General features: G+C 39.7%; 1 protein-coding gene across 1 annotated transcript in view; it reads left to right on the forward strand.

Annotated features, from left to right (window-relative positions):
- Nucleotides 1-3272: 3272 nt before the first annotated feature.
- Nucleotides 3273-15357, forward strand: part of SLC2A9 (solute carrier family 2 member 9) — a 3818728-nt gene continuing 3806643 nt past the window's right edge. The window contains exon 1 of the mRNA XM_044062595.1: nt 3273-3385. The gene's annotated coding sequence lies outside the window, so the exon portion shown is untranslated. The remainder of the gene's footprint in view (nt 3386-15357) is intronic.

Here is a 15357-nt window from a genome sequence, read left to right on the forward strand (position 1 = left end):
GTGCAGAAATACAAGGAAAATTGTTAGTTTTATAAAACATACCTGATTTTTCTTGTATTTTGCTGTGTTGTCTAAGCATATCCCAATGGAAAAGTCTGGCCGCTGAATGGTACTTCAGCTGCCAGAATTTTTTCTACTGGGAAATGCACAATTTACAACAAGCTTGTTGGTTGGGCTGTCCAATCAGCGTGCATGTTTTTGAATGACAATGAGTTGTTATTGTATAATTACTCCTAACAATCACTGATTCTCACTGAAATGGTTTTTATTCTGTAATGAATAAATATTGGCTGAGATTCAAAAAGGTTAAAACTAGTGGCTAGCCCCTTTTAACTTTTGTGGTAACCATTTCCAATTCTTAAACAGCCCTACCTCAGTGCTTACCTCTGTGAGGTGAAGCACCATGGTGGGCTGTCTCTCTAGCCCACCACAAATGCCAATGAGGTATTCCAGAGGAGTGTCATATTGTAATTAACTATGCTCTCTTCTCCCAGAAATTACTGCAGTAAATGCTTTACGCAGCCAGGCAAGTCATAGAACCACTTGAATGTATAAATCCATACCTGAAGCAGTGGTAATTAACTCTGCCAAGCTCGCATTCACACATTACTTTCTGTGAGCGAGATTGTGTTAGGGGTAAGTGCTGGAATGTTTACCTTATAGAAACAACAACTCTGTTCCCGCAGCACCCCATTTCACTGAAGTTGAAAAATATCTGAGTAAAGAAACTATCGTAGTACCAAGAAATGTTTAATAACACCAAAGTGATTAAGAGCTTTTGTCCTATACACTAAGAACTTCATCAGAATAACCCAAGATACATTCAGAACACATATATGTAAAAATCGTGGTCACATGACTAGACTAAATCCATCACACTTCCCTATTTTTGATTAATACATAATCATGAGCAATTAAGTGACTTCATGCGTAACTAAAGAATCTATATGTTACACTAAAAAATCAAATCAGGCATACAACACCCTATTTTTTTTAAATATTGAGATTTGCACTGTTATTACAAGCATTTGATACAAAATATAAAAACATATAAAAATAATTGTGTATATATAAAGATGTTATATGAATAAAAATATATAAATCTGAAACATGATTCAAAAGATCCTTTTAAAAATCAATATATATATATGCAAAACATTATATAGCAGCCTTCATTGAATATTCATATCCAATGCTTTATCATAAATGTTTTATCATAATGATTTTATATGGGATGTAAGTGAGTGTGTATTGGGTGCCTTAATTACCCCAAAATTCAATTTCACTTATTAAAGCTTGGCTACCCTCAATTTCAAGACACTATTAATAGAAATAGAGTAAGTAATGCCTGGAGGTTTATCAGCACTAAGTCTTAGCTGCCATTGAAGTTCCCTATATTCTACCAGGGTTTCCCTTGGTAAGTAGAGGTATGAGTGGTGTCACTCAGCTGGGAGTGTGTGTGTGTGTGTGTGTGTGTGTGTGTGTGTGTGTGTGTGTGTGTGTGTGTTTTGCTGCGTGGGTGATCACAGTAGAGGAGATACTTACCGATAGATCAGATAGGTGTGTGCATGTGTGCGTGTATGTTTGTATGAGTGTGTGTGTTGCTGTGTGGGTGATCACAGTAGAGGAGATATTTACGGATAGGGAGGGTAGGTGTGTGCACGCGCGTGTGTGTGTGTGCGTGTGTGTGCGTGTGTGTATGGGTGACAGCGTGCTTGAGCACGATCTGGTAGGAGGGTGTTTGCTGAACAGAGAATTTGTGTGTTGAGGGGACTGTCATACCTCTTACATCCCCCTAGACTAATGAGCAGTGGGTATAGTGGGAGGACAGTAGATACCAGGGAAACTTTTCTTTGTTGTAATCACTGGAAAGGTGATGGAATAATAGGTTTTGCAGCACAAAAGACATTTGGGGGAACCACTAGACACCAGGGTTATTTCTACATATTACTCTAAGTAACTTAACAAGTAAGTAGATCAATAAGTCTTTCATCTGGATACATTTATTGATCAATGATATGTATGGAACTCTAAATATCTGGCATTCAGTCAGCAATGTACAAGGGCTATGTGTAAGACTCCTGGAGTGCTGGTACACTCTTTGTCTTAGTGCCCTCTTGGTTTAACAGATGTTAACAGTTGCAAAACATTAGGAATGATTAGAACTGAAAAGATGAATCTTGTGAAACAAATTAGATACCACAGTGTCTGAGATGGTTTAAAAGGCAGTATATGGAATGATGCATGCCATAAAGAAAAACTAGAAAGAAAGAAAGAAAGCTAAGGGGATATGGACACTTTTGTTTGCAGAGGAGAAGTGCCTGGAGTGGCATGGAAGCACTGTGTGTGTGTGTGTGTGTGTGTGTGTGTGTGTGTGTGTGTGTGTGTGTGTGTGTGTGTGTGTTAGGGTGGGGGTGAGAAGTGCAGTGGCTTGGAGGGATAAGATGTGCATTTGCACATGAGTAGAACAGGATGCATTGACTGCTTTTCATACCCACAGTCCACACAGCTGGCCCATGCACACATATAGGTAGAGTGGGGCATACAGAAAAATTACATCCTGCTGAGCTAAGTGTGCATGTGAATAGTTCAATAACTACAATGCTAGAGTAACAGATGTGATATGACTGTATCACAGTACTGAAACAGTTAATATGTGTACCACTTGAGAGTTATCATCTCTGTAGAAATGGAACATAATTGCAAAAAACTGAGTAACAGAAAAGCATTGCATGACTTATGTAATTTGTCCTTTGCTTAATAGGGCTATTTTCTAGATTAACATATGTCCTTTACTTGTTTGTTTAACATTCATCTGCACTCTGTTAGCCTCTGAGTCTGGCTGGCATCTTCCAGCACTTGTAAATATGCTGTTTTAGTTGATGCTTCAGTCTTGTGCTGGATTTGGTTTGTCAGAGTCTTGTACCTGCACTTTTAAATATATATTAAGTACATACACTCCTTGTTTATGCAGCTTGAATGTAACTGAGTTACAAATGTTCATTTCTACAACTCTCCCTAGTTTCTGCATGTGTGCACCACCCTTTCCCATGATGACTGCATAATAAGGTTGAACAGATTTGCGTAAGACAAGCAATACATTTTTCACCAAAGCAAACCAGAGTGCAAAGAATTTACACATGCAATAATTTAGGAAGTAGAAGGCCACTTTAAGACATGAAGTCACGTTTATGCTTTCAGACTTCCGAAATATTTTTGTAAAACTATCCCTTTAAATCACTGTACCATGTGACATGGAACTAGGGAAATGAAGTATTTATGTGCTGGCGTGCAAAGAAAGTTTACTGGCATAGTCTTGAAAGTGAAATGATGACTGCAATTCTTCTGCAGATTATCGCTTATGCCATGTGCTGTTTCAGATAAGGTAAGCATACCTCAGACATTTTATTGCTTCTTGAAGGTACAAAGAAAATTGCCTACAAATAGTTTTTTATGAGATCTTGTATTTAACTGCTTCTGTAGTGATAACTTCCATGGAAAAAAGCTTAATTACTTGACATGCAGGAATCATAAAATGCACTCTTACTTTTACAGCAATATCTTGCTTATTGTCACCGTGTTCTAGCACAACAGCAAAGTGCATGTGCTGCAGTGTCTTTTGAAAATGATAATCACTTTTGCAAGTCATTTATGCCAGTAACATGGATATTACTGATGTCAAACATTGATACAAACAGTAGAAGTGTGTAAGATGGGAGATAGTATGGAACAGTCACAGTATTTTCAGACTTCAGTAAACTGTGTTAATAATTTGTATTACATGTGGACAGTTCTGTATTATGGGCCCCATAGGCATGGATCTGAAAATCATTAGGGGCATTTTTATTTGATTTGACAGTAGCACATGGGGATAGAAGCAGAAGGACATATTTCAGACATGTGGGCCTGGAGCTGCTGTTCTGTCAGCCCCTTTGTAAATCCAGGTAGCCCTGGCTATGAAATAAATAAAACATAAGAGCAACAGTTACGTAACTGAGAAAAAAAAAACACAAGTAATAACAGCTAAAATAATACAGCCATTGATGTAAGGCTTTAAGCTATCAGTCATCAGTCAAGAATGTATTAGGATTAATATATGGCAACACAGTTTTTACATATGAGGGTTTCTCTCTGCTGATTTGACATTTTTTTCTTGTCCATGGAGTGGGTCCTTAAAACTTAAATGAATAAGCCCCCTAAACATACAGTCTCATTCTGGGATGTCCTGGGAACAGCGTCACATAGTAGGCAATTGAATGCGGTGGTAACCAATATTGGACTATTGTAGGTTCTTGGTTTATTGACCTGTAGTTTTAAACCCCAGCACTGATCTGTCAGATCATGCAGAAATTATTAACTCTCACCTGACCTGATGGCAGTATAGCTGGGCTGTGGTTTTGCTGAGGATTTGTTACTTCTGTTTTTTTGGAGGTAGCTTAGCTTGTTGTTTAAGGGCATCTATCATATTTGTCTTACTGTAGTGAATACTTATCATTTAACTAGCTTCTATTAATGTGAATTTCTTGGCATTCATATCTTGAACACATAATGATGTGGTTGAGATCGGAGACCTGATCATAGTCTTCTTTGTTATGAACATACTGACTTAAAACAGCTTCTTCATGGAGTTCATGTACACACACCAGTACATTACTTAAAGTAGCATGATTGAAACCACTTTTAGGCACCTAGGTGCAATTGCAGATTTAATAGTAATAGTGATACCAAGTCAGCTCATGAGAGTCAGTGCAAGGCTGAGATTCTCAGAGGTGTAGTGCACTTCTGCGTAAGGCCTACACAGCTAGGCAGTACTGCATGACAGCTTAGCGATACATTAAATATCCCAAGCAAGACAGGTAATGCTTATGTGCTGCTAGCTGGGCTTCAGTGTACATAAATGAGCAGTGCAACAACTATTCAAGTAGGTGCACCTGTGCAGTGAAACTTTGCAGGTAGATACATCCATGAGGTGAATGAAATACACAGAGGTGCAATACACTATCTGCAGAAAGCCATTTATCAAGTTGCAGGATTTTGTGAGAACCAAAACCGTAAACTCACGGGTTGATATGGATGAAAGTAAAGCAGTGCGTGTGTAAACGTAGCTAGGCTATGTGTGTGTTAGCCCATCCCTTGGCAGGTTATGTAAACTCACAGACTGATATGGATGAAAGTAAAGCAGTGCATGTGTAAACGTAGCTAGGCTATGTGTGAGTTAGCTCATCCCTTGCCAGGTTATGTAAACTCACAGGCTGATATGGATGAGAGTAAAGCAGTGCATGTGTAAACATAGCTAGGCTATGTGTGTGTTAGCCCATCCCTTGGCAGGTTGTTGTAAAGTGGCACAAAAAGCTGTACAGCTATACACTACTATCAACTGCACTTCTGTGGTGTCCACATATATGGATATTAAAGGAAGAAAGGGCTGACAGTAAAGTAGGAATAAGGAGAAATAAGCAAGCAGAGGACTGTGCAAGATGGAGGGTAGGGAATAATTATTTTTGAGGTGGGGATAGGCCCCTGATTTACACACACACACACACACACACACACACACACACACACACACACACACACACACACACACACACACACATTATATATATATATATATATATATATATATATATATATATATATAAAAAACAGAAGTGGGGAAAAGATGAAATGGAAATCAGAGCTGCAAGAAAAATGTATAGGGGCACACAGACATATACAAAACATCACAGATATACAGGGGTGAATGTGCACCCTCTAATCTGTAGAGAGGTAATATTGAGGGAGACACATAGTGGGTAGACAAATTGTGATACTTAGGGGTGAGTAACATAAAAGACATGGGGTGTGACAAAAGCAGAAAGGGCACACATGGCTGGGGATAGGCTAGGGTACAAGCAACATTGTGATATTTGCCACTCTGGCAGTGAGGGGCATTATTTGATCCATCACCAATAATGACAGATTAGGTGGCCACTATCTCCCTACTGGTGGCTCAATGATTATGTCCATTTGGGTGAGTGAATCAGCTATCTACTCGAGGAAGCTTTCCATCTGGGCTTTTTACTGCCCACTGCTGTCTCTCCATTGCAGCCTTAACCTCTTGTTTACAGCTGCAGCTGGACCTTGTTTAGGCAATGGTGTTGGGCTAGTTGTCAGTGAAAGGTTCAGGTCCCCTCCTCTTGTGAGAAAATCCCATCCTTAAGCTCATAAACAACAGCCCCAGCAGGGGCTTGCCACATCTGAGGTACCTGCTAAGCAAATTGGTCATACATACCTGCAATATGGAGACACAATGGGAAGTTTACTTAAGTGATTTTATTTTCGACAATGGATTGAATATATATTTTAGCACACATCAGCATTTGTGAGTGGAATTAATCACAGCTGTCAACAAACCTCCCCTGTCTCCTGCGGTAAGGGCATAATTGCTGTCATGTTGTGCTCATGCAAAAAGAGAATAGATCTATCTGTGAAATGAGACAACTTTAAGGTAAGACACCAGTGCAACAGATGCAAGTCATAGTTCACAGGTTCATTGATGTAAGATGGACGGTATATACTAGGCTAATGAACGCCAGAGCCTTTATTAGCCTAGACATGCAACCCAACTCAAATGTGTACTTATGTTCATGGGCATTTATTAGGAGTGGTATGTTAGGAAGTTTCCTGAGATTATGTTGGGGGATATGTTAGTCTGGCCATTACTCTCTGCCCTTGTCCATCAGAGACATGGGGGCTAGCCCTGGGGTGAAATTCCAATTTCCCATACATTGGTCAAGATTACACTTAAATAAGGTTAGGGATGGACTCTGCTTCACATGGATGTAGAGCTTGTTCCATAGCACAGTGATCCTCAGAGACCCATATCTGCCTCATCAACACGTATTATTTATGTCAAAAGCAAAATTCAAATCCTTGGATCTAGTGGTTCTGTTGCTTTTCATTTTGCAGATTTGCAAAAGGTCCATGAGAGAGGGATCCGAGGTTGCCTTGTATGCCAAGCATAGATTGTCTCTCAGTAACTTATAAGAGACCGAGTATATAGATAGGGCTTTAAGGTGATCCATATAGGGCACTGTGTTTATACCCTAGATTCTCCTGGTAAGGAACAATTGTGGGCATTCCAGCTATTGCATATGTCTGGTGAGGTACATGCTGAATGAGGATTTATACTCCGTGATGGATTTGTAAGTTGGGTGACATAGACTGATTTTCTTACTACCTTGGCCATGTGTTGGGAAAATGGTCAGATTACTGTCTACATATGTTTTCAGATCCCTGACTACTGAGTCAACCCTTAGGGATGTTTTACCGATAGAGTAATTAGCTTGGGTGGCAGTTTTCCCAAAAGGCACTATAATGCATTTCTCGGCATTGAGTTTTAATCTGTGACTTTGGCACCATTCATTTGTCTATGTTAGACCCTCTTGTAAGAGGGAGCTTTTCTCCCAAGGTCTCTCCTGAAAAAGGACTTCTTGTCCAGTGGACATTACCAGGTAAACAAATGTAAATAAATAAGATGTCTGTGTCATGGGGGAAATCTATGATAGCTCCCAATTTGCAGTCATCTGTGAACTTGGTCAGCGAAAGGCCCATGACATTAGCCTTTACCTCCGAGAAGTAGATATTAAATAGAAGTGGTCCTAGCATGGAGCCCTGTGGTACCCTGCTGATGACCAGTCTCTTTGAGCCAGCTGACAATCCAGCGAGTTACGTTTATGCCTAATTTGGTAATTTTGTCAACTGTGCCCTAGTTGGGTATTGTATCGAATGCCTAAGCCAGGTCCATGTAGGTGGTATGCACCATTTTCCTGTCATCCATTGCAATGATGAACCTTCTCAAAGAAGCCCACCAGTTTTAGTAGGTATAACCTTCCCTTGACAAAACCAAACTGGGTTCTGTCCAGTGTCTGAAAGTCACCTATGTCTTTGTTGATTATTTCCATGGTGATTCATTCTATGGTTTTGCATGCTAGACTAGTCAGACTAATAAGTCTGTAGTTTCTGTGATCAATTGATTTTCCACCCTTGTGAAGTGGGATAACCATTGGCGTCCTCCATTCTTGTGTTACAAAGCCTGTTTTGAGGCTATAGTGGAAAAGTGACTCAAGTGATCCTGATAGATCATGTTTCAAGCTATTTGGAAGGCATTCTTGGATATTGTTATGACCCATTGAGACTCTGTTATTGGCCTTGCTGAGTACCACCAGGACCTGTTCTCTGGTAATAGTGGGGTAGGTGTGGGTGTGTTATGCTAGTAGGTATTTTATGGGGGAGGCAGGGGGTAGTAGGGGGTGAAGATGGCTGAATCTGTCAGTCAGCAAATTTGCTATGTAGCTGTGCTCAGTGAAGGTGGCACCATTGACCAGCAGTTTGGCACACTGATATGTGCTGACTTTGAGGTTTTGGACATATCTGTAGAAGGCCTTTTGGTTGTGTTTAGCCTGCGAGGCTATCTTGACCTTGTAACTGGCCTCGTTGGACTTAATTTTTGTCCTCTTAGTTTCCCCTTTAGTTTAATTTATTTATTTATTTTATTTTACATTTGTTGACTGGGCTAGTCTAACTGGATATATGTCCATTTTCAGTAGAGGCCCGGGGAGATAAGCTCCAAGACATGGTCCAAATACAATAATACAAGTACAAACAAATAAAAAATAAGAAATAAAATCTAATATTCTAGTCAAAATAGCAATTTTCCTGGTATGGGAAAAAAAATGCATCAACAATGGTAATGTGTATTTTAGCATAGAGGTTGTAACAGGATGTAACATTGAGGTAAAAAGTCACAAAAAGTGCAAATTGAAAGAACTTAGACAACAATGCAGGTTAAGTCAGAGGTAGATAAAAGGAAATAATCATAGTTAAAAAAGGAAAAAAAAAGAAAGAAAATCTTGCAACATGTGAATTACAGCAGAAAGGTTAAGCAGGATCTAACACTGAGGACCTGCAGTATAATATAGTGCTATTTTTAAGCATGGTGACTTAGTATAGGTTAAGTCAGAAGTGAAAAAAAAGGGAGTTTGATGTGTAGTATTGTAGCAAAGGATTTGCTTAAGAAAAGATATATAGAGGATAGACATAGTGAAAAAAGGTAGAACAGAAAAATATAATAAGGTGGGAAAATGTAGTAGAGGATAGTAGGGAGTGGATAGGTAAGTCAAGTTAGTAGAGGTAGATGACTAGTCTGGTCTGGAGCAGGGGCATAGCCAGTATGTTTTGAGAAGTTTAATTCTATTTTTAAATAGAGATAGAGAGGTGAGTGAGGTGATGTCATTAGGGAGAATATTCCAGTATTTACCTAGTGTATTAGAGAAAAGAGAATCCCCAGCTCTGTTATTAGGTTTTGAGGTATGGATAAGAAGTTTGTGAGATGATCGTAAGGACTTTAGGTTTTTATAGGGGGTGATGAGGGTAGATAAACTTGGAGTATTAGAAGGTTTGTATAGGATGTTGTGGGCAATGGTTAGTTGGTGAAATTTAATCTGTTGTAGTTCTAACCATCCTAGCTGTTTTAAGTTTATACAATGATGGGTTTGGAATGGGTTGCCTGTAGCAAATCGTGCAATGTTATTATAGGTCATTTCCAATTTACTGAGGTTATTCTTGGAGAGATTAGTAAAGATGAGAGAGGCATAAAGGAGTGTAGAGATCAAATGGGTGTGGGCGATAGTAGTTTTAGCAGTAGGGGAAAGGAATGATTTAACCCTATAGAGACAGCCAATTTTTTATTGACAGTCTTTATGGTATTATTGATGTGGATGTCAAATTTCAGATTATTGTCGATGGTGACACCTAGTAGTTTGGTGGTATAGTCAGAAGATATTATAGTACCATTGATAGATGTCACTGAGAATTGAAGAGGAGAGCTGCTGTCATTATGGGAGTTACTGTTCCTTATTTTAGTCATGACTTTTTCCTTTTGTTATATACCCTATTACAGTTAGGATTCCACCAGTGTGGTTTGTTTTTAGAGTTTATTTTGGGCTTACTTCTAATAAGTACAGCAGCCTCTATAGAGTCATTTACATGGTTGTACAGGGTCTCTGAACAATTCTGCATAGGTTGCATTGAACTCAGGCTTGGGTCGGCATTGAATTTTGACAAATGTTTGCTCAATAGGATGTAGTTTGCTTTGGGATAGTTTCTAACTGTTACAGGGTTTGCTGGGATTACTCATTTGATTTTTATTTCAAAAGAGTCAGCTTTGTAGTTTGACCTCACCAGTGAGGATAATCATCTCACCAACCTCAACAGAGAGCGTAATCTCGCAGTCCCCTACATATGCCCTATTAGTTGAGTGACAGGTAGCTGGCAAGTAGATATCACCTGTGCATAGATTAACATAATTGCAGGGGATATGATACAGTTTCACATGGGGATACACTAGGTAGCAGCAAGGCACTGTGAGATGTTGCATCATAACCTTACTGCATAAAATGTCCCTGCATATTAGATGTTGTTGGCACACTACATCATGTCCACCACCAGCTCCAGCTGACATTGAAGATCCACACAGTTGCAAATGCATATTTTCATAAATTGACACTGACAGATAGTCTGTCAGATAGTCAGATATATCTGTTGGTTCTGTCAAACCGGACGAGCCCTGTAATGTAAGGAGAGCATAAATAACAACACCTAATGGCCTGTTGTATGCATTCCCATATCTGGCTGTACTTCTGTGATGTGACATTCCCTATAGCTTTCCCTCTGAAAATAGTATGGTATAACTTAGTCATCTGTTTGCTTGTAGCTCTCATTCTACCAGTCTCTATAGTATGCAGTATATAACTCTGTGTCATGTGTTCATATGTGTCCATATGTCTGGAGGATGAGGTCAATGGTCGAAGCTGAATGGTTTCATCCCTGGTGAAAATGATGTTGTGGTGCAGTCACTTAGGACAAACTCATGGATGTTACTTATTAGTGAGGGAGATGCTGAATAGACTTTGCTGGATGGTTTTATCCCTTGTGAAAATGATGTGGTGCAGTCACTTAGGACAGACTTACAGATGTCACTTGTTGGTGAGGGGGGTGCTGAATAGACTTTACAGGACCATGTGTAACAGACATGGATCCAGAACACAGATGCCATGGAAGACAGTAATCACCCATACAGCAGCAGTCTCATATGTTACCAACATGCTACACTGCACTGAGACAAAGGTAGATTGTATAGCATATAACAGGTTAACAGCAAGAAGGCCATTTGGGAGCAGCAGGTTGACAGAGCTAGAGGAGTTTTTCATGTCACTGGAAGGAGTCATAGGCTTTGGAATCATCTGTTGAGGACTGGACTCTGGACCCACCTCCACACACATCTTGATGGGTGTGTACCAGTTTACGGCTACATTCAATAGACTTCTCTACAGCAGCTCTGCGCATAGAGATTTAAGGTAACGGCATCATATGATGCCAGAGTTTTGTTATGGGAATATCAGGTACCCAGCCATGTCAGTATGCAGTACAGGTAGGTTAGGATTATATGATACATCTTGCATGCCACAAGGGTGCAGTTTTCACACAGGTGCACATACTTACTCTGATGTGTCATTTGTTGTGTATTTACAGGACAGAGCACTACTACAGTGACATATGTAGAGCCTGGGACAGGACAACAGGTTGTTGTTGGAAATTATGCAAGAGCTAACAGTGATGATGACACACAGATACCTGAATCACACACAGTCAGATGACACAGTGGCACTATATTTTCCACCTTGAGTGGAGATTTACCCATAGTATAGGGTGAAAATGTGACCTTGCCAACAGAACACGTGTTTGAGCACTCATTATCCCCAGTGGGGGAGGAAACTTCTGTGGCAATGAGTCCCAGCAATGGCCCCCCCTGAGACTGCAGCACCCGGTGACTGTACTCCAACTGATGTCAGTATACTCACATCTGTGCTGCTCCTCTGAGATTCCCAAAGCTGTCACATTACAGGTGTTACTGACATGTGAGTGGTACTCAGGATCTATCAGAAGATGTGCTGGGATATTTTCCAGGCACAATCTGTTGTAATCTTGTCCAGCATGGAACTCATGGTATGTTGTGTGGCATCCATGAGAACTACAAGTCCAGTACAAAATACTGATTTGTCTTATGAGGTTACTGATGGCATGTACCTCTTCCATATCCACCTTCACTCAGAGAATTGCCAGTGCCACTATCACTGCCTACACTAATAGTGTTGTCTTGATATTGGGGTGGTCACATAGGGGGAGGCCATTGCAGGCTATCTGGAAGTGTTCAACACTCTGTCACCACTTGATGTGGGTGACTATCACAACCAGCTTCCACTGGCAGGACACCTATTAGTGGACTCCAGTACAGGTCATGGTCCTGCAGTCGCACACCATACCTGTTGGGGGGACCCTAAGTCCTTATGCAACAAGCCAATGGATTATCATTAGGTCAGTCACATGGTAGCATCCCCTCCCCATTACAAGAATAAATTGTCCCCGATACGAGATCCTTCACCTAAACTCTCCCTTGTCTCTCTCTCCTGACAGATGCTCCTCCACTCTGTGTGTGTGTGTGTGTGTGTGTGTGTGTGTGTGTGTGTGTGTGTCTGTGTGTGTGTGCATAGACGGCCTTGTGTCATTGTGCCCATAGCTACCTGTGCAGATGATGATGACTGACCCACTCTACCCTCACTGTTGCGTAGTGCATGTGGAAATGTCTGATGTGGGAATGTGTGACATACAGTGGGGGATGACCATATACTGACCATCGTAGTCTGATATTAACACTGCATTCATCATGTTTGTTCTGTGCGACACTGCACTGTGTTAACTCTGTTTCCTGTGGTGTACTAGGAAACCACTTATGCTGTTCCACAAGTAGTAGCATTATGTCAAGGAATTTAATGAGTATTCTAGTGGTGGAGGCCTTTAAAATACTCAACTTCTTCCCAGCTGGTGTCTGAAGCTAAAAGAGTCTTCTAGCTGGACTAGAGAGAGGTATGCATACCTTGATCTCCACAGGTATTGGTAGGCTATGCATTGCTATAGATTGTATGTGTGAGCAACATGCTGGCAAAGACTAATACAATGTGCTGATCTACTGTAAAGTGATTGGTTATCTCCTGATTACTAAAATTATTATATGTCACCCACTGATGACAATATTTCCATTGGTTCCAGATGCCACCTTGCTTACACCAGCTAGAAGCTGTGGAATTAATAATTAAAATGTGCTGCTGAACAATCTGTACTGCTGCACCAAGCATTCTAGCTATAAATGTCTCCTAATTTTTTGGAGTGTTTTACCCTTTTATAATCAGCCTCAGATTGAGGTGCAAGTTCCTCTACATGTTCTCCTCACACACATTTCCTTAATAAGTGAGGCCTTATCATTTTCCTGCCAATTTTAATTTGCATTTTATTATGTGTTAATTTGCACATAACTTCTGATGCATATTTGTGCTCAGTGCACTGTGGTGCAACATAAGAATATTAATCAGTACTAGCTTATGCCACTCTGCATGTGACCAATACCCATGCAAATACACACTGTATCCCAAAAAACTTGCCGATACATACTGACTCAAATGTTTACAAACCACTTGAGGAAAACAGAGTATGAGAAAATTTATGATGTTTTAGTTATATCAAGGAAGACTGGAAGAGACAGCTTCCTTTTTTCTAGATTAACAATGGCATATTTAGAAAGAATGTAAGTACTGTTGTGACATGACATTCAGTTCTACATCCTTGGTGGGTATATTACTTTTCTGTGTACTTTTGCAAGCTAACAATTTTTACTTTGATTCTGTGTGGGGTATTTGTGTGGGTGTGTTTGTATAAATATTTGTATATGTATACGTGTGATGTATGATGTCTTCAGCAGATAGTGATTTAGAAGACGTCTTTGCAAATTCAAAATAGATACAGTTGTTATATTTACGTGAAACATACATGATTCCCAAATACTTTTAACATCATGATGGATTTACTGCATATCAGCAAGTCAAATGGCATCAGAAAACTCTGTCTTGCAATCTAAATCTCTTCTGCAAGATCAACAAAATGGTTTGGAGGGACAGTTATATCTTGCAAAGGCTAGCGCAGCTCTTGAACAGACTCCCATTTGCATAAGATAAAGCTCGTCCCCATCCATATTCATGTGCAGTTTAGATTTGTGGATGGGAAATGAAAATTTACGCCAGTACTGCCCCCTGTACTACTAATGGACAGAGGCAGCTCCTATATGTTGTATCTCATACATGGGTCCCTCATATTATCTATGGTATGATCCCAGTTATTATCATTGGGGTAATTTGTAGCTAGGGTGGGGTGAACAGGGCAATTACCCCAGGCACTGTCATGTGCAGGGTTCTATATAAAAAAATCCCTGTTATCTATACCTCTACTTCTAAGCAATTTTCATATTCAGACACTAATGTATCATGTCAGTTTCACAAGTTGTTTATTATTCATCTGTGTGAGCTTTGTATGTATGTATGTATACACAATCGTTCGTAAACTGAACTTTGGAAATTAACTTTAATTAATTTACAATTTATGTAATTTTTCAAGATTGTTACATGTACACAGAGCTTTTCTCCCCGGGCTTCCACAGAAAATGGGCTCTTAAGGCCTAGTAGACTAACCTGGTAATTAAATGCCAATAAATAAATAAATAAAAGAATATATATATATATATATATATATATATATATATATATATATATATATATAAATATATATATATATATATATATATATATCTATATATATATTATTTCCCTTTAAGGGAAACAAGATCTCGGTGATGCATGCATCCTAAATGGACATCTGAGAGTCTTCTGCACTGCTGAAAAATGAACTTTGATTTTCTGTGCAGGGGGCGGTGGCGTGGTGTAATAAAGACAGTATTGCTGGGGTATATCTTTGGTGCCCAAAGAAAGCTGAGAGAAATTGCTTGTTGTAAGTACATTTATTTATTAAACAAAATTGATTCAAGAGTTGGATCTTGATTAAATTCATTGACCGAGTTGAGTTGACCGATTTATTGACCAAGTTGAGTTGACCGATTTACTGCAAACTGTAACTGCTGCTGTGGGCAGAAAAAACAGACCAGTAGGTCTATGCTATGCTTTGCATATAGTTGGAGGGAATTCATTTCATTCATTTTAAGAGCTTGCTTCAAAAGGGTCGTGGGGGGAAGTGTCTCATTTTGGTGCTTGTGCATAGTGTTCATACGTTCGTGGATGGACAGGCAGACTACTGAAGGGGTTGTGGGGGGTTCATTTGGTGCTTGTGCATACATACATGGATGGACACATAGACAGACTGGACTACTGAAGGGTAGTTTGGAGGGTGATTTAATTTTTGATGTCATTTGTTGCT

Source organism: Protopterus annectens, chromosome 2.part1 (assembly GCF_019279795.1).
Source record: "Protopterus annectens isolate FY-2018-M chromosome 2.part1, PAN1.0, whole genome shotgun sequence".
NCBI classification, from domain to species: Eukaryota; Metazoa; Chordata; order Ceratodontiformes; family Protopteridae; genus Protopterus; species Protopterus annectens.